This window comes from Taudactylus pleione, unplaced genomic scaffold (assembly GCF_031769625.1).
Source record: "Taudactylus pleione unplaced genomic scaffold, aTauple2 ptg000108l, whole genome shotgun sequence".
Taxonomy (NCBI): domain Eukaryota; kingdom Metazoa; phylum Chordata; class Amphibia; order Anura; family Myobatrachidae; genus Taudactylus; species Taudactylus pleione.
This window is the reverse complement of record NW_028284510.1, coordinates 3,313,172-3,333,883: the sequence shown is the minus strand read 5'-3', so window position 1 is coordinate 3,333,883 and position 20,712 is coordinate 3,313,172. Positions and strand designations below refer to the sequence as shown.

The following is a 20,712-nucleotide window of genomic DNA, read 5'->3' as shown; positions in this document are numbered from 1 at the left end:
AGAAGATTCAAAAGACGAAGTCTCAAGCCAAAGGGCTCCTAAATTTAAAAAAAAAGAAACAGAGACCCTAATAGATCAAGTGTTTCTATACACATCAATTAAATTTGGTACTAATGCAAGAAACAAACATCCAAAGTTCAAACATTTAATTTGGCATAAAATATCTGAAAAAGTGTCTTCTGCTGGCACAACCCCACGTACAGTGGAGTCCTGTAAAAAAAATTCTGTGACTGCAAGCGCCTCACATATAATAAAATTCAGGATGGAATAGAACTCTATGAAGATTGGGAGAAGAAAATCAAGGAACACTATAATATGGTCCGTGAAGATAGTGAAATGAGTAGTGAAGAAGGTATGTTTATTTTTGATTTATTTAAATTAAATAGTAACCCTTTTTTTTATTGTAAATAATTTTTTTTTTTTTAAATGTTCTGCATATAAAATGGTTTATTAAGTTATTTAAAATATAGATACCTAGAGAGATCTGGATTTATTGATATATTCTATTACGATCTCTATCTAGATAGATCGATTAAAGGTATCCACTTAAAAAAAGATATACCGCCATCTGGTAAAGCGACACTATTATGGTGGCCATGTGCTAATTATACATTGTTTCAGATACATACACAGTTGGAGATAGACATATAGAGATATAAATATATAAATCGATATACATATCCATTTGAGATGTATACATATGATCTCTATAAATATATATAGATATGACATGTATATATAGTTTTAGAGAGATTAATTTATTTGATTATCTATATTAAAAGAACAAATTTTGATTTTTTTAATTTTTTTTAGAAAAAAAACCTAAGGAACAAAAGATGCAAAAAAAGATGAAGAATTCACAGAACAGTAAAGGATTTTTTCATAAAATCTAAGAGTTTTAAATATATGTAAATATATGATAAACCCAAAAAATTGTTAAATTCAATTTACATTAAAGCTAATTTCTTTACATCTAGAAAAAAATCAAGAAAAAAAAGGTTGACCAACAACATGAAGACTGTGAGTCCCAACGGAGTTTGTACAAAGGTAGTAATTTTCCTAAATTTCCATTTCATTTTATTTGATCCAATTTTGCAGGGTCCCGTTTTTGATCATGTTACATTGAATAAGGTGAATAAAGATGATACACGCCCGATACTTTATCACCAGAAAAGCTCAGTTTTGTATAAAAAAATCCAACACTGAGTTTTCTATTCATTATTGAATATACCGTATATACTCGAGTATAAGTCGACCTGAATATAAGCTGAGGTACCTACTTTTAACACAAAAAAATGGGAAAACTTATTGACTCCAGTATAAGCCTAGGGTGGGAAATGTAGCAGCTGGTAGTGTCCCCAGTAGTAATTTCCCCTGGTAGTGCCCCCAGTAGTAATTCCCCCTGGTTGTGCCCCCAGTGGTAATCCCCCCCTGGTAGTTCCCCCAGTGGTAATCCCCCCTTTTAGTGCCCCTTGTAGTAATCCCCCCCTGGTAGTTTCCCCAGTGGTAATTCCCCCCTTTTAGTGCCCCCTGTAGTAATCGCCCCCTATAGTATTCCCCCCCAGTAGAGATAGCGTAATGATAATTAAAAAAAAATAATCACTTCTCTGAAACTCCCGCTCCTGGTCCCGACGCGATCTGCTCCTCCGGCCGCTTTGCATGGGAGAGACGTCATTACTCATGACGTCCCTCCCATCACCCACTGCAGGATCCGGAAGATGGCTCATGCAGTGGGAGCAGCATCAGCCGCTGAGAGTCTCACAGACTCTCAGCGGCTGCTGATTACAGCAAACATGCAGCTGCCATCTCCGGCGGCTGTGTGTTTGTGCAGTGTAGCGCTGACCGAACTCCATGTGGTCAGTGCTACACTTCACTTGAGTATAAGCAGAGGGGGTACTTTTTCAGCACAAAAAATGTGCTGAAAAACTCGGCTTATACTCGAGTATATATGGTAGTTCAAATAGTGTCTAAAAATTGATAAATGAACTGAAATAAAATAATAAATATTTTTTGGTAATGTCAATTATATATTTTTTAGATTTACAACATACAGAAGTTGAATCCTCAACAAAAGTTATTGAACAACAAAAGTCAACAATACAGCAAGGTCACCAAGTGGAGGACACAAGTAAGCATTTCTAAATGTTAACGAAGATTTTTAACATGTCAATGTTGTCTAGTTTCGGTGCCAGGTGTACAGAACTGAGAAATCTAAAAAATGGAGAGTGATAACGAACTTTTTAATCAGATGATGTAATAAAAAAATTAAACCTAGAAAATTATTGTGAAATAAGTGATTTTGTAATGTGATCAAATGTCATTATTGAATCAGAGTTTAAAACTAATGATAAATTAAATACAATGTACAAGGCAAAAAACTTTGGACTCTGAAAAATAATTAATTTTTAGTTGTGGTGCACAGTTAACCATTTATGAAAGTCCCAAAAGAGAAACGGTGAAATATTTAATAAAATTTACAGTTAAGCACCACGAAGGGAGGGTTATGTTTTGGGTAGGGAGAGGGTTTTGTTATGAATACTTGCGTTCCGATCTGGATTTCATCACTCTTTGTGAACCCGCTCCTGTCATTTGTAGTTTGCGAAATTGCAGCTGCACTTTTCACATACTGAATACAAAGAAAATATGTTTTAGAAATTCATATTTTGGCATGCCCTGCAATCAAATATTTATTTTCGGAGCCCTTATCTGTAAAGGCATCCTGTTATTTAGAGTTCAACAGGTGCTTTAGTGCCAATTATTTTTAGTTTTAAACTTAATGTTTATGTTGATGTAAAATTGTTTGGTTTATTATTTTTTAAGTGTTGAAAAATAGAATAAAAGATTTCATAATATATAAAACTATTAGTTTTTATCTATTTTCGATCCAAATTCTTAAACATATCTAACTTTTATGTATTATTCATGTTTGTCACTAATGACAGTAGTTATTTCAACCCTGTAATTATTTCCATATTGGGATATCATTGTTGTAATTTCATTTGTAGTTATAGCATCCCTTGGTATCATAAACGTTTACCAGTACATATATATGTTTTAAAAGCTAAACTAGTATAAAATTGTAAATTATTTTAAAAATGATTTATTGTTTTAAATATTTTAATTCTTAGGAAAAAAAGACACCCATCTGCAGCTTAGTATGGATACACAAAGTGCAATTTCTCAATGTATGGGTTTGAATGAACTCGACTGTATACATGAAGGTATATATATTTTTTATTTATTTATTTTAATTATAATTTTTATTTTCCAAAATTTTTTTAAAATTCATGCCCTCCAGCTGCAGTGGAACTGAACATGCCAGCATGCAGTGCTAGAGTTTTGCTAATAGGGCTTGGTAAAATTGTGGCAGGGCATGCAGGTATATGTAGTTCTACAAAAGCTTAAGGTCACCAATTTGAAAGCATATATTTAAAAACAAATTTTTTTGGGGGGGTACAGAAGAAGAAATTGTTGCAGAAGCATCTTCAACACATGTCATTGGGATAACGGAATGCTTTGATCGTTTAGATCAATGTAGAAAAGAAGATAAAGAATTTATAGAAGAACGGCTTAGACAATATTTTGAATTAATGGGACAAAGACAAAGAGAAGAGAGAGAATGTATGGAGCAAAATAGAATGCAACATATAGAATGGGAGGATAAAATGTTTCACTGCCTTGCTTCGAATTTGGAAAAAGTGATGGAAAAACAGAATCAACATTCACAATCATTGATATCTGTCGGTCAATATTTTGATCAAATGTCGGCCAACATGAATATTTTTCAAAAACAAACTGAAGTACTTGACAAAAGATTTGAGCAAATGCTAGTATGGCAATACGAAGGAAACACAAATCACAGATTAATGTCCAACCAACTTCTAATTTTGACTGATGAATTCCGAAAATACCTAGGAAACAATCCCTTGAAAAAACTTACCATACAACTTCTTATGATGAAAATATGAACCGTCTGATGATGCGTGAATCTGCACGAATGGAACTTGAGAGGATGTGTGACCAGGAATGGAAGCAGCAAGAGGACCAGGAACGGAAGCAGCAAGAGGACCAGGAACGGAACCAGCAAGAGGACAATGAACGGAACCAAACATAATAAATGTGTTTGAATATTAACAGGTAAAAAAATTTTTTTTTACATTTTATTAGAAAATATTTATGTTTTTTAAATATATATATATTCACTGTCACAGGGACAGCTTTACCCGTGATGTCTGTTTTAACAAAAACAGAAAACAGCCAGGATGTTACAGGTGCAGTAATTGCACAACATGTTCTTTTTTGCATACATGTCAATCTTTTAAACACCCACATACGAACAAAATTTTTGACATAAGATATGTGTTGACTTGTTCTACTGATCATGTTGTATACATTGTTATCTGTCCATGCAAGCTATATTACGTGGGGCAGACTACACGTAAATTCTCAGAGCGTATGGCAGCGCATAGGTCCGCTATTAGGCTGTCATTACAAGGGAGGCTTATTGATCAGCCAGTTGCTCGACACTTCAAAGAGGTCGGGCACACGCTGGCATCACTTAGATACTTTATGATTGACCATGTGCCCGTCACTCTGAGACGGGGTGATAGGGCTAAGCAGTTACTTATCAAGGAATCCAAGTGGATTTTAAGACTTAATACCATTGCCCCACATGGCTTAAATGAAAAAATTAATTGGAATAGCCTCATATGACTGATTTGGTATTGTGATGGTGATCTTTTATTTTCACTTTGTATTGCTATGTTTGCGATTGGGATTCTGGAGTGTGGGATTATGGAGTGCCAATTTCTTTTGGATTTCTATATATATATATATATATATATATATCATAAAAAAGTTAGATTTCATGGGCTAATCACACTGTTTACATGTTTATATAATGTATAAATTTAAATTAAATTTGATTTTATTAATAAAAATTTTAAAAATAATTTTTTTTAAAATCATATTATTTAGAAAATGTATTTAATTTTTGATAATTGGAAGTAATTAACTTTAATACATTTTAAATAATAAACATATTATGGGATGTATGGCAGGCGTAAAGAGAGAAATGCATGTCGATATCCCAATTTTGTAAACAGCAGGCAATTAATCATATTTGTGTGTCCGGAAAGTATAATTATTTTACAGTGATGCATTGGGGTATAGGTTTACAGCATCTGCGGTGGACTTATGGTTATGCACACTGCCGTGAGGTTTGGATAGGGGAAGGGAGGGTTAGTCACAGGTGTGGGAGGTTAGACTTTATCATGCATCTGGTTGGGTTTGGTTTATCGTGCAGGAAGGGGGGTTAGGATTTGACACATGAAGGGGGGATGGTTGAATTACAGTTATACACAAAACATGGGATTTCTGTGTGAGGGGCGATTAAGGCAGGCTTAGGGTTGGTAAATGGTGGTGGTTAGTGTACATATCTGTGCACTCTGGATGAGCTCAGTTTGGTGTTCAGATGTCTGTATATTGCCCAGCTGATACTTCCTCAAAGATATTTGAATAATTCTATAAAACATCATATTAACATTATAAATGAGACATTACTTAATATACATTCAAATAGAACAATATCATCTAGAAATTTTGCATTAGTAATAGGTCTGTAAATACTATAGTCTAGCATTGGTCTTATGGTGCATTACCAAAAACCCTCTATCGTTAGTTTGAGAGTTCAACTTGGGGACTTAGGGCTGTATTTATTAACATTATATTTAATAAAATAAAGTGAAAAAAGGGTGTTTTCATACCTTTTTCACATTATTTTAGTTTGACCTGTAGTTATTACAGGGCAATTGGAGTAGAATTAGTAAAATTCTACTCCAACCCCTAGTATCACTTATTTTTATTAAAGCAGATCGCATTTCCCATAATTGTAATGGGAAATGTGACCCGACCAGAGTTACTAAAAATAAATTGTCCAAAAATACCGGGGGAAGCCCTGTGATAATAACGCCACCTTGAGGTCGCGTTATCCAGGCTCTCCCCCAGTTAACGGGCTCCCACTCTGCTCTAACAGGGGGAGCAGAGGCTGGAGCCGGTACCAGTAATCAGCTATGTGGTCTAAACAGACCGCAAGCTGATTGCTGTAAAAAAACTAAAACAAATTTCTTAAAAAATATATTTTTTTAATTATCTGAATCCAGGGACCGGTGATCTGGCCTCCGGTGATGTCTCCTCTCTGGTCAGCTGGTCTCCCACAGTGCACTGGGGCCCGGTCATCAGGTGATCATGTCCCAGTGCAGTATGGGAGATCACCTGATCGGGAAGCCCGGAGAAGATCAGCAGAGGCCAGGAGGATGCAGGTAAGTGTAATGAAGTTAGTTGGGGGTCACAGGGGGGAGGGGTGGTCATGGGGGTCCGCAATTGTGGGTGGCAGGGCTTATCGTCGGTGGGGGGCAGCAGCGACGGTGGGTTGGCGCATGCGTGGGCTCTTAGTCGCGGTATATTTTCCAAAAATACCACGACTACAGTGCGGATGGGATCCGCAGGGACAGAGCTTTATCGCAAGCTCTGTCCCTGCAAAGTATTTATAGTAAACCCTGTGATATTGCATGAATTCGCAATACGAATTCACTCGGTAATATGACACTACAATCCGTATTCAATATGCGGATTGTAGTAAATAGAGCCCTTAGGGTTAGTTTCACAAACAGGGTTAAGGGTTAGGGGTGGCGACAGGTATAAACTTTTGCAATGAATCGCTGGGAATTAGGTTTAGCCATTGGAACCTAATTTTGCCTATACTGCAAATAGTTACATTATTATTTACGTTTATGTAACGAATACATTTTCACATACAGGATATAGGAAAGTATTTTAATTAAAAAATTAAAGTGTAATAAAATTAAACATTTTTGAGAAATGTTTAACAATTTTGAAATATTTTTTACTTTCTACCTCCTTTACTAGATTTAATGACATTCTTTAATCCAAATTTTTTTTGTTTTTCAGATTTTGAATGTTACAGTTTTGAAGAAAACAGGAAGTAAATTGTGAAGAAATTTTCAAAGAAGAATAAACCCAGTTTAAAAAAAAAGTTACATTGTAAAAGTATTGGCACACTTGCATGCCGAAGAATTTAATAAAAAAAAAAAAAGTTTACTTTAAATAAAACATTTTAATTGTTATTATTGGTTAATTATTGACATTATTTTAAATTATTTACATTGCTTACACACAATGCATAAATATATTTTATGTCTTGCACGTGTGTGTGTGTGTCTAGCTGTGTGTCTGTATCAGTGTATTTTTAAGTCAGCAATGAGTAAGATTAACCATGAAAACTCCTAGGTCCACAAAGGTAGAGAGTTGCAAGACAGGAAATTAGCAGGCTTTTACACGGGAGTAACTGTTGAAAGCATGTGCTGTTAACGGTGCTGTACGGGTCCAGATGACCTACAGTGCACTGCATGCTTGGTGATTGGTACAGCTTCAGTGGTGTTTGGAGATGACATAGTCTCCTTGCATCCACTTCAAGGCCCGATAACCAGGGATGCTTGGGAGGGGGGGGGACTCTTTGGGGGGTGTCAACAACTCCACCTATTTCAGTCTTGTGCTAAGTGAGTTGGTTTGGTAATGGTTTGGACCTGGACCCCCGTTGATTGTGTTATCGGGCAGTGCCATTACACCACGGTAATTTGGGTATGGTGCTGATATTAAATATAGTGTTAACCCCATATTTAATTTTATCATACTATCTGGCAATTCAATCTGTTAGATAAAATTACAGGTTTGAGTTTTGGACACACATCCTAGTTTTTCCATGGACAGACCAAATTATACAAAATTATAAATACTCACCAGTGTTTTCCATGTAGAAGATAGCACCTCAATTGTCAATAGTTTATTAATTATGTATTCTTTAAAATTAACCGTACTGAAATTAATATAAAAAAAAAAGTTGTAATACATTTATTACAAATAATTTTTATCGAAATAAAATAAAATATAAAAAAAAAAAAAGTGGGTTCAGAATGCTCTCTTAAGGCCCATGTTTGTATGTAACCAAAAAAAGGGAGCTCTCATCATTTACCCACTCTAATACATACATTTGCATGTATTAGCGAATGCTCTCACTCCCTTTTATTGTCCCCTATTTTTTTGGAAAAAAATACATATGTTAAATTTATGAACATTAATTAGTAAAGTAAAAAGAAAAGAACAATATCACCATATAAACGAATCCAACGAAGAATCCAAACTGCAAACAAGGAGGATAGCATTTCAATTAAATCTTGATAGCTTAATAATTTTTTATGATGCTTTGTAAAATCGAAATCTACATGTGCTTAATTCTGAAAGGAAAAATTGGTTAATGTTGGCATATTTTACATAATCAAAAATATTGTTACTACATATAGAAAATATCGAAAAAACATCGTGACTGTGGTTGAGTATACCCCTTGGGCAGGGGTCTTCAAACATTGGCTCTCCAGCTGCTGTTGAACTAAACATCCAAGCATGCCCTGACACCGTTTTCTTACAACAGCATGATAAAACTGTGGCAGGGCATCCTGGGATCTGTAGTTGCACAACTGCTGGAGAGCCAAGGTTGAAGACCCATGTGAGTGTGTAACAAGGCTAAAGCTGAGCCTACTTCATTGATTGTTAACCATAAACTAGCACATATTTACTTGGCTTATGGTTCTGCACTAAAGGGTAGCAATTATGTAATCTACATTAGTAAACATTCCATTTTTTTTTTTTTATTTATTATTTTTTTTGGACATTGAAGCCATAAAAAAAAAATATAACACTTTGGGAACTTAAATTAAAAATAAGTTACGTCAGTGTGTAAAAATTAGAAAACCATTAAACTAAACCAAAACATAAATGAGTTGTGCTTAACCATATTAACATGTGTGGGACGAAGGCCCTCATTCAGAGGCGGTCGGAGGATGCATGACTGGCCGCCTCTTTTTCGGTCATTAGGGTTATGGTCGCCATGGTCAAGACCATCGGGGCTTAAGACGAGACCGTAGGGTAGGCTCTCAGTTGTCGTAAGCCTCGGAGAGCTTCTGGCTCTGTCAGAGCCGGAAGCTCTCCACTGACATCACTAGTGATTTCAGTGGGGCCTCCCCCAAACGGCAGGCGTTCCCATGGGAATGCCTCCGTTTGGGCTGCCACCTCCAAGGCCCGCCTTCCAAACGGCAAGCTGTCAATCAACATCCACAGATCGCCCCCTTTGGAAAGAGACCCGCTACGACCGGTGCTGTCGGTCATAGCGGTTCTCACGCATGTGCACGAAGGAGCCGGCTCCCTCGTGTGCATGCGCACTGGACAAACATCGAGGCGGCCGTGCGGTTGTAGACCGTATGGCCGCCTCTGAAAGAAGCCCTAAATATCTTAATTCTATCCTGTGAAAACTAAAATTATTTCTAAAATAAAAGTATGGTTTTCAAATAGATGCAGATGCAGAAATCCTTGCCTATATCGTGATGTAAGTGGTAACATTATGCAAATTGATTGTATGCTAACTTAAGGATTTCTAAATGTAAAATACCCTAAGCCCACTAAAGAAATATATAGATTTTTGTGTTTTAAATACATCGGTGTGTTTTTATCCTCTCAAATTTTAAATTATTTTTTTTTTTTTTAAATATAACTCAACAGTTTGAAATATACTGAAAAAGAATAATATCACTATTTGGTTTAGTCAAAAGATGATTCGTAAGGTTGTCCTCTCTCCTCTGTATCATCCTCTGTTATTTGCATTAACGGTTGAAAAGTGGATAACATCGTTTTCAGGATTCTAAAAGCAGTAGTGTGTTTACCATTAAAATTATTATGAAATTCAATAGATTTAAACATTTGTCATATAAAATTTTGTAACACGGTTATTAACTATTTAATCTAATAATTTATTTACCTTATTATTAAATTTTGACAGACCATGCTCGTGCTTGTAATTTCACTGGAATAGCAGAGCCACAGGTTAAACAGTCCTGGGGCACAACCCTCAATTGCAGGACATATATATGCTGGAAGTTCAGGTGAAACAATGCACATTCTTGTTTGACTACCAACATAAGCATGAAATTTAATTTACTGGAGGTTAAATGGGTGTTATGGATATATACTTAGAAAAGTCGCTAATAAGAAGAGACTAGAGAAAACATTATTGCTCAAACACCGAGTTAATTAAAGTTTGGAGTGACATACATTGAATTTGTAATACACACTTTTAACGAATAAATATAATCAACCTTGGGAGCCTAACATCTATATATACCAAAATAAGCATTACATTTATTCCTGTCGGGGACCTGGCGTCATGATTAACATAGTCGTCTGGATTTAGACGCCTATGTTATATCCCTTGGAGGTATGTAACTGTCATTATTAAGAACTGCGGACATACGTCCATTGATCTCGTATTTACATAACGTTAATCTTATATTTATGTACTGTAGACTAGATACAAACAGATGAGAATAGGATTTGTAGCGATCAAAATATTACATCATAATCTAACACATTATATATATTTTACGTTCAATAAATGGTTTTAGAAAAAACATAAAATAAAACAGATTTTGCATAATTACCTCTGTTGACTTGCAAAGTCGTCCTTGAACGATCCTTCATTCCAATTTAAATAAAAATGTAACTCCACTCAAAAACTGTGGTTTGAACGTAGTCAATTTTTTTTTTTTTTTACATTATAATTGAAAAAAATCAGAACCAAAAATGAGGTTAACAAACTCCAAAGGTATTGTTCAAGAAAATTAAAACGTATCAATTGAAGAAGTATATTGTTTGTTTTCTGTTTTTTGTAAAAGTCAGGGGAAAAAAAAATATTTGAAATGATGAGCAATGCCTTGCAAAAAAGTGAGTGTCCACAGACTCTCTATTGCGGATGCATGCCATCAAAGCCCTTTCTTTGTTTTCTGTTGATTGTCTAGGCGGGGTTCTGGCAATATTTGCAATCACTTTTTCAAATTGGATTTTGTTATTTCGTTGCTCTGTGATAATGTGTGTTATTAAATGGTATGTTCCCAATTTTCTTTGGCCAATTATGGTGTTCCATCTTCGATGCCATGCCTCCAACTTATTTTGTGTTCTTGGAATCCCCATTTCATTATTTTCAGCTACTGACCAAATTGACGGAGGGAACAGAGGGGGAATTCTACCACCTCTTCTACCAGGGCGAAGTTTACCCAAAACATAATTTTCCTCGAAATATTGAAGAACTGGGCCAGCATTAGGAGGCATGTTAGTTTTTACAACATTGAAAGCGTCAGGTATCTCTGTTTCGGGTAAAAATGAAAGGGCTTGTAATTGTCTCATTTGTTTTGCAAAATCCGGGTCAAGTCCATATTGTTCAGATAGACCGGCACTCTGAATATTTTTCCATATGTTTTGGGACAAGTGGAATAAGCAGCATTTATGAACACTGCTAGAAAATTCAGATTTGCATGCATTTATTGACGCCAGCTCAAAATCTGTCAAAATATACTGAGGAGCTAGTGGGATGTCATTTTCATCTGCATAAAAAATTAGATCCAAAAAAAATTGACGATACATTTCCTGACTTTTACTGGATAATAGTCCAAAAACAAGGGGTAGAAATTGCTGGGTAGATGGATCAGTCCCAACCATAGCATGTATGGTATATAATTGACAGAACAGGGTGGGACAAGTTTTAAATGTACCATCCATTATCCAGTATGATGCTTCTTGTAGTTTGCGAATATTTTCCAGTGTCGTAAACAGTAAAATACGGTTTGCTCCAAAAGAATTGTCATTCACAAGGAATAGCTCTCCGTCAATTTCCCTTAAATTTTCAGGGACGTTTAAATCTGCAAATGTCTTGGGTTCTGCAGGTAACTCCGCTCTTCGAGCTCTCTTTACAACTTGTCTGAGTGCATTCCGATTTGGCATTGATGCCGCACTTGTTGTTGGCATCTCCGAGGTGACTGAATGAATTATTTGTACAGGTGGTTCAGCTGTCCGTTTGGCCCGCTCTTTTATAGCTGCTCTGGCAAAAGCAATATCAGTCAGCTCTGCACGAGGAGGATGGCTATGTTCTCCGTGGTAACGCAAGACAGGTGTATCAAATTCAAGCGTGCTGGCGCAGGAGGTACAATATCCACTTTTTTTTTCTACACAATTCCAGTAACAAACATCTCCTCGCTGTTTGTTTTTTGCAAATAAAAATCATTGTATGTTCAACAGCTTCCCTCCTTTCTGTGAAGGCACGAGTTTGCAAGCTGGCAGTTGATCTTGTTGTTGGGCCATTTTCAATCCAAAATAGATGATCCGAGAAAAAAAATCTTTTAGAAAATATATATTGAACAAATAATAAAAATAAACAAAAAAATGCTCCAAAAAATGAAACAAAAAAGTTGGCTATTTAGCACTATGACGGTGTTCTCCAATAAGATTTTCAAAGAAGGTGTAAAGTCTCCAGTTTTCATGGATAAATTATCCAGAAAGATGTGGAATTTCATCTTTATAGCAAAAATCTGACCAATAGGATTGGAAGAACAGGTTGATCTCAAGTTACAGACAGCACTGTAATCCAGTTGCTGCTTGAAATTGATTGCTAATGTCATTAAATCTATCTATAGTCAGGTTCATATTGATGTCTCGGGCCGAAAATGAATAGTAAAATAAGTCAGGGAGTGATTTCTGATTAAAGACAGGTGGGTATTTGATATCATAAAACATACATTCTATTGAAAAGTATGTGAATGTCTTTCCAAATAGCCACACAGGTTGATAAGTGTGTTAATGCGGCTAAAAAAATAGGACGTCTTTGTGGTCGTGGACTATAAGACGCCAGTCGGGTAGCCCAGCACAATATACATGTGATGACCTTGCATTTATATTAATAAAAAAAAAATGGTTCCAGTATAAACCAAGTACAGGATGATTGAGCAGAGGATAGTATGTGTGCATGGAGGTGCAATTGGATTTTGTATTTCTTGGTGGTGCGGGTGGTAAAGAGAAAGGGGTGAAGTTAGGAGGTTTCCAAAACAAGGCGTCGAACTATTAGCAATATTTGGCACGCTTTCCAAAATAAATGTAAAAAGCGTAGAAAAAAATATTGAGTTAACTGCTATTTATAGACAGGTTTATAGACAACTATTTAAGTAAAATACATGTCAAGGTCTGTCTAAGTATAAAAGATTCAGTATAACATATATAACTTCAATATTTTGAATACAATATTTAATACAATTAATTTACTATATGTAATGCAAAGTTTATATCCTTACTTATTGAAACATTACCTTTTTTTCATTTTTAAAAAAATATAGCACATAACACGAATTTAGATAGACAGGAAAGATCTGAAAACAATGTTTATTTAAATGGAAAAGTTACAATACAGTAAATGTTTAATTTTATTATATTTAAGTAAAGAAAGGTTATCGATGTGAATAACGTATACATTTTAATAATTTTATTTCTTAAAGAGTAGTTGTCAAATTTAGAACGTCTAGAAACAAGCAAGGACATAAGGCGTCTATTTGAGAATAGAGTGGACGGCTTTAAAAGTAAGTATAATAATAAAAATAATAATTAAAAAAAAAATTGGTTTAAAAAAACACACATGCTAAAATGCTGATTGATGTGACAAAAAAGCTAAATGATGGCTTTTTAAAATAAATTAATAAATATTTTAGATATATAAATATATATATTTTTAAGTGATGGAAGAATCACAGGTATCAAAGTTATGACAATTGTCGGCAATTAAATGTTTCGGGATTACATAAATCGGTATATTTGTGTGCACTGTCGGATTTAATACAGTCGGTATCTTTGTGAGGACTGTCGGTATAATTGTTGTCGGCATATTCATGGGTCTGAATTACTGATGTCGGTATCTCTTGTAGCGCTGTCGATATTACAATTGTCGGTATCTTTGTGAGGGCTGTCGGTATAATTGTTGTCGGCATATTCATGGGTCTGAATTACTGATGTCGGTATCTCTTTTAGCGCTGTCGAGATTAATATTGTCGCCAATTAAATGTCTCGGGATTTCAAATAAATTGGTATTATGAGGTCTGTGTTTTCAGTGTCCGGGATTTTTATTGTCTACAGTCAGTCCCTATAGGTATTGAAATTGTCGATATTTGCATTGTAGGCTTTACGTTATTTTCGGAATTTTAGCATTGCCGGGATAACAAATTTGTGATATTTTATTCTTGACGGCATTATGATGAATATGAATAACAATGGTGTCGGCATAATATACTACCGGTATTATATTTTTAAAATATAGATACTTTCGGTCATGCAAGTCAGTCGGTAAACTATATTTCGGTATTGTATATTACGGGATTGTGTCCACTTAAGCTTTCTACATATCGGTATTTCAATAAAGTAGGGTTATTGGTGACGGCCTCGAAATTGTCGGCTTCATTACTTACGGTTTTTCATACCGATTCCCTTTTGAAACATGCTATGTGCTGTCCACAGTGCTAAAACATCCATGCCTATCATTGCATGCTATGTGCTGTCCACACACAGTGCCAGTACAAGTATCTCATTAAACTAAGCACAGTCCAAGAGGGGAAACACCTCTCTATACCCTAGTGCATGCTCTACGCTTTACAAATAGTGCCAACTCATGTGTGTACCTTGTGGAACACTACTGAAATCCCACACTTAGTGTACTAAGCTGTACCTTTGGCATTTGTGCATGTGGTGAACACCTCAGCGGATACCGTGGTTACCATCTCTGAGAGTATTGCAGTGATGCCTCTCAGTGTGTTCCCCATAAACAGGGCAGGCGCTACCACTAGGCAAGCTTACGGAGGGTGCAGGGGGTGCAGTTGCTATGGGGCCCGCCTGCCCAGCGATCGTAGCCCCTGCACCCTCCATTTGCCAGGTGCCCACTGAGATTGTGTTACCAGTGGGCCCCCGGCTCCTTCTCTCCACCCCCAGTGCCAGTGGTAGCCGGAGGATGGAGCTCACTCCTGAGCTCCAGCTTCCGGGTCCCACAGTGCATTATGGGAGTGACTTCTTGATGTCACTCCCATAGTTCTGAGGAGCGGGCACCGGGGACGGATGGCAGCAGGCACTGGAGCGGGGTTTAAGGTAAGTATTTTTTCTGTGTGTATGTGTGTGCATGGGGGGGTGCTTACTACAGGGGGCACTACAGGGGGATCATATGGGGGCACTTTTGGAAGCAGTACATCCAGGGGGCTCTACAGTACTGGGCCACTGCAGGGAGCATTACTATTGGGGGCACTACGAGATCATTGCTACTTTTGGGAACTGCAGGGGAAATCATCCCTTTAATTTGGGTCATGTGAATATTATTAGCGGACTGTGTATGTGTCTGTAAGCTGGATGTAGGGTTTGGGGGAAAACAGGGGCGGCATTGTGAACCTTTGCCTAGGGCACCCTGAAACCTTGCACTGGCCCTGCCCATAGAAGCAAAATCCCAAAGCTTCACATATGCAGGTTAGTCATTCAACATGAACATGTTCAAAAGCTCAAACATATTTAAACTAACTATAAGATGGTCAAAACCCTTTAATCTTGCTTGAATTTGGTTTAAAAAACGTATCACATATTGGGCCGCATTCAGTACCGATCACAAGAGCAACTATAGATGTAGATTGAGAGATTGTTTGCTATCATGCATGCTTATAAGCCACACTATGTGTGCACAGCGATTACACTGCGATTATGGATACACTGAGCTATCCATCACAGAGTGAGTAACAGACTGTCAGAATTTGAGGGTGGTGAAAGGTGGGTGGTTGGAAGAACGCTGTCACACCTGTTCATTTTAATGTCATTTCTTAGGCGTGCATAAATTAGCCACTGCGATTGCATATGCAGCACAAGAGCCCTCTGCATGCAAAGAGCCATGCAGTCTCTGCTTCTCATCAGACCTGCTGTAAATGCTGTGTGATTGGTCGAGGTGCATTGATGACACCAATGTTTACGCAGAAGAGCGACATTGGACAGATGTGAGAAGGCAGCAGTGGGCGTTTTTATGCCGGCTGAGCTATGGTAAGCATTAGCATGGTTTAGCATTTGCATTTATTGTGAATTTGCAGCGGCTATCACAATTGCGATCCATACTACCTGAATCAGACCCATCAAGTTTGGGAATTTATTACACATTTTTACATTTATTAACTGGGTATAGAATCACTTAAACTTTGTAAATCTCTAATAATCATGTGGTGGTCACTGTTAATGGTGATTGGCTCTTTTATTTAACACTGTTTGGTCTAATTAAAACTAAATAGAATTTGATCCTTGCGCTCAGTTTGATCTGATATGGCAGCTTGTTGCTCTATAGGACTACACCAACTTCCTTTTAACATATAAAAACACAATACAGAGGACCTACGCACCTCAGATCATAGAAACAACAAATGGGTATTTCTTGCCACTCCTCAGCACTTATGATGTCTGTATGGACTGTATTTGGTCCCGTTCAGGAGGGGTCTGGGGCAATCAAAATAAAACTTACATATGCAACCATCCCCTATATGTGCATAAAGGTTTCTTTTATGTGGTACAAGTTGTCTGAAGTCTTCAACTTAGATTATACTTAGTCAATCACAAATAAAATGACTCACATTTATATGTCACCCTATGGGTACATAAAGGTGACTTTTCTTTCTCCTCCACACAAATATTTCACTATGTGTCATGTGGCTCCACACAGAGGTCCTAATACATTAGACAGGTGTAATCCTCGTGGTTGCCCTGCACTCCTGCACTCCTTCTCAACGGCCTGGCAGTCTCTCACTATAATATCCACGCATATAGGAGATCTCCATCTCCAGTTTCAAGATCATCTCATTTGTCAAGGTCTTGACAAAGGAGACAGAGATCTCCTATAAGCGTGGATGTTATAGTGAAAGACTGCAGGACCGCTGAAAAGGAGTGCAGGAGTGCAGGGCAACCACGAGAATTACAACTGCCTTATTTATTAGGACCTCTGTATGGAGCCACCTGGAGTTTTCTTCCCTGCTCTCACCTGCTGGGTACAAGGCTTTCTTTTTAGATTTAAGCTTACGCCTTGTTATTTTTTTATGTATTTTATATTAGGCTCATGTTTAGAGCCAATTAAAACTATCTTTTATGAATGCTGCATGATTAGAAGCCTTTTTATATTTTTTTTACGTGCCGATGCATTGTGTGAGTGAGAGAAAAAAGGTTTGAACACAGCATGACCTCTGATAGGAGATTGATTGCCTGAAAATAAACCTTTATGTGAATTGCTGCCAGAATATAAATGTAAGTGTGTTTTCATTTGGGGATAAAAGTGAAAGAAGTGATTTTTCCTGACACATAGTAAAAGATACAGTATGTGTGGAGGAGGAAGAAAATAAACCTTTTTGTACCCATAGGGCTACTTATAAATGTGAGTTGTTTTATTTGTGATTGACAATAACAGAAGTATAATCTAAGTTGAAGACTTCAGACAACTTGTACCACATAAAAGAAACCTTTATGCACATATAGAGGATTGTTGCATATGTAAGTCTTATTTTGATTGGCTCAGACCCCTCCTGAACAGACCCATTACAGTTCATATAGACATAATAAGTACTGAAGGGGTCTCCACTTGAGGAGTGGAAAAAAATACCCATTTGTTGTTTCTAGGATCTGAGGCGCTTAGGTCCTCTATATTGTGTGCTTACTGATTAGTCTAAGTTCTGGAATTCATATGAATTTGAGCTTCAACCTGATTCGCTCAACATTATCATATTACTAGGAATCTTATGTTAAATCACAATTATGTTAAACCAAATTTTAACAAAATTTTATTTGCTTTCACGAAAATAAAAAAACTTTGGAGGTGATTCAGCCTCAGTCGGAGATGCTTTCACTCCTACTAACATGGTACCAGCTGCAATTGCTCTGTTATTGTAATGCAGCAGGAGGCATTATGCGTTTTGCATGCATTACTGATCCGAACTGTATCCATGGACTCAGCATAGAAACATCTGCGTGATCCTCGGCCATCTAAGTGACCATAGGGTCACTCTAGCCAGCCAACGCTGATGCACAAAAGAGGCCAGGTAATCTCTGTGAGCTGACAGAGAACCTGGCCTCTTCCCCCTCTTTACAGCAGTAACACATCTCCAATTGGGAAATGGAGGCCGTCACTGCCCCCTCCCTGCACAGAAACAGCAGCAGACTATCAATCATCTGCTGCCACTCTGTATGTGGGATCACAGCTCCATTCTGCACATGTGCAGTACAGGTCATGTGCCTGTGCAGAGAAGGCACAATCGGAGATATGCACTAACCATCAGGTTATCTCACATCTCTGAATTAGCCCCATTGTTCAATGTTAATGATCCACACTACAAAACTGACCATGGAATCTCCCCTCATATCCTTAATAGAGTGTCCTAACAGGATCTAATACAGGTCAAAAAGCTGTAACTAAAGTCATTTATTTTAAACTACTGTGACATCACTGTTCCTGTTACTACTATGTATGTTTTATTTCTGCAAAGCATGTCTGCTAACTAAGCTGTCAGAAGCTCTTGGGGTGATTTACAAAAATGCCAAATCACAGCACAAAATCACCTATGTTCTTAAAGCACAGTTTGATTTATGCAAGTGCACTCAGCTTTATGCCAATCCAATTTTTTTCTGCTCAAACACCTGCACATGTTTGTGAAGAATAGAATTATTGTGTCCTGTAAGCTAAGGGGAGGACTCTGCGATAGATAGATAGATAGATAGATAGATAGATAGATAGATAGATAGATAGATAGATAGATAGATAGATAGATAGATAGATAGATAGATAGATAGATAGATAGATAGTGGGATAAAGAGGTGGCAGATCTAAGGGCTCTGCTTACTTTGTAAGGGACTTATTTTGCACCAACTCTGATTGTGCACTCATCAGTTATCATCTGTTGGCATAAAAGCTCATTTCTAGGTGAACTAAATAAATAATGGAATAGAAAGCTTCATATGGACAATACTATATTTGTAGTAAAGACAAATACTTAATGTTTCAGATATCTTAATCAACTACAGGTAATTCTATTTTTTATAAATTAATGTTAAATAGATGACTTACCTGTTTTGTAATTTACTGTTCAAGTAAAGATGACCTAAACCTTTACCTTATTTTAGTAGTATACTTATCACAATTATATTTTTATGCAATTATGCAGTAGATTTTATTTTAATTGTCATCTTGACATTTGGACAACTTGGTCCAACTTTATTATCTTAGTCACTTTTAATTGCTTGATACAAACAAAAAAACATTAGTACTGAAGTGATTTAAACATTTTCTCTCTTCTACTATCTGGCCTATTTGGCCAACTTAGCCATTATCATCAATAATATATAGAGAGGATGCTGATAAAAAGCAAGATAATGACCTTTAAGCCACAATAAATCTGGAATTACTAAGAGAACAGATGCTTTCAACAGCCTTATATTACTGGTAATATCTGATTCAAACTTTTCTTTTAATTCTTCTTATTATTCTTATTCTTATTATTCTTCTTATTATTAGTCTGTAATTAGTATATTATTATTATTATTATTATTATTATTATTATTATTATTATTATTATTATTATTATTATTATTATTTATGAAAATGTATGAGCCAGCAATTACTCAGCGTGTCTACCTAAATGTAATTAAACACATTTCTCTGTATTTATTTTCTTTTAACTTCAGTTTTTGCAGGGCTCTAACAGCTGATATTTACTGAAACAGAAACTACATATAATTAAAGAATCAAACAAATTGGAACAGACGTTGTACAATTGCCAATAAAGAAAGATCAAACAGGAAACTATCGAAAGTGAATAGTAAGTATGTACTATACGTACTTTAAAATTGTATAAATATACTGTATTATATGACAGCCATCTACATTATCTAAAAAAAACTGGTTCAAACTGGACAACAAAGTATATTTATCAGTTTTTGACAAATACTATAAACACAATAGTTTTAAATTCAATTTAATGTATTGGGCTACTAAATAAATTATACTTATTTAACTATAAGTATCACAAAAATGTAATACATTTTTTTGTAAAAATATGTGTAAATAGAATGTTTTGCAATCACTGGCCAAATCTTAAAGGAAAATAAGTGTTAACACATCCACTTTCCACATCTATACATTTCTGTATGTTCACATAATGGATTTTTATTTTGTGTAAATATTATATTATATACAGTTCATACCACTGATTATTGATCTTAATTCTATAGGGTGCTACCACTGATAACTACACTGTCATTCTCAACTGCAGACAAAGAAAAACTTTGACTATCCAATTGCTTTTAACATGAAAATAACAATTATAATCTTTATTTATTGCATTTAATTAATGAGGATAATGTGTACATGTTTTAAAAAAGAAATTATTAACATTTTAGAAATAGTTCAACGATTGAAAAAATATATATACATTTAAAATTAATAAAGTTGGGGGCTATTGCTTGCATTTCTCTTTTGAACATCTGAGATTTCCTTTTTTTTATTCATCTTCCATACTTCATATATTTATCCTAGTATACATCTAAATTTAAGGTATATAAACTAGATGTTAGAATTTGTATATATTTTTGGTAGTTTTCGTGTGCCTCACTATTGGATAACTCTTGTTTCTTTGTCTGTAATTGGAAAGTAAATGAACTGTACATTTTTAGGCACAGTTGCCAACATGCCCAGATATATCTAGTAGGCAATACTGGCAAACAGATAAT

The 20,712-nt window shown here is 36.0% G+C and overlaps 1 pseudogene; it reads left to right on the top strand.

The window, feature by feature from the left end:
* Positions 1 to 4,228: 4,228 nt before the first annotated feature.
* Positions 4,229 to 20,712, top strand: part of LOC148525455 (formyl peptide receptor-related sequence 1-like) — a 29,347-nt pseudogene continuing 12,863 nt past the window's right edge.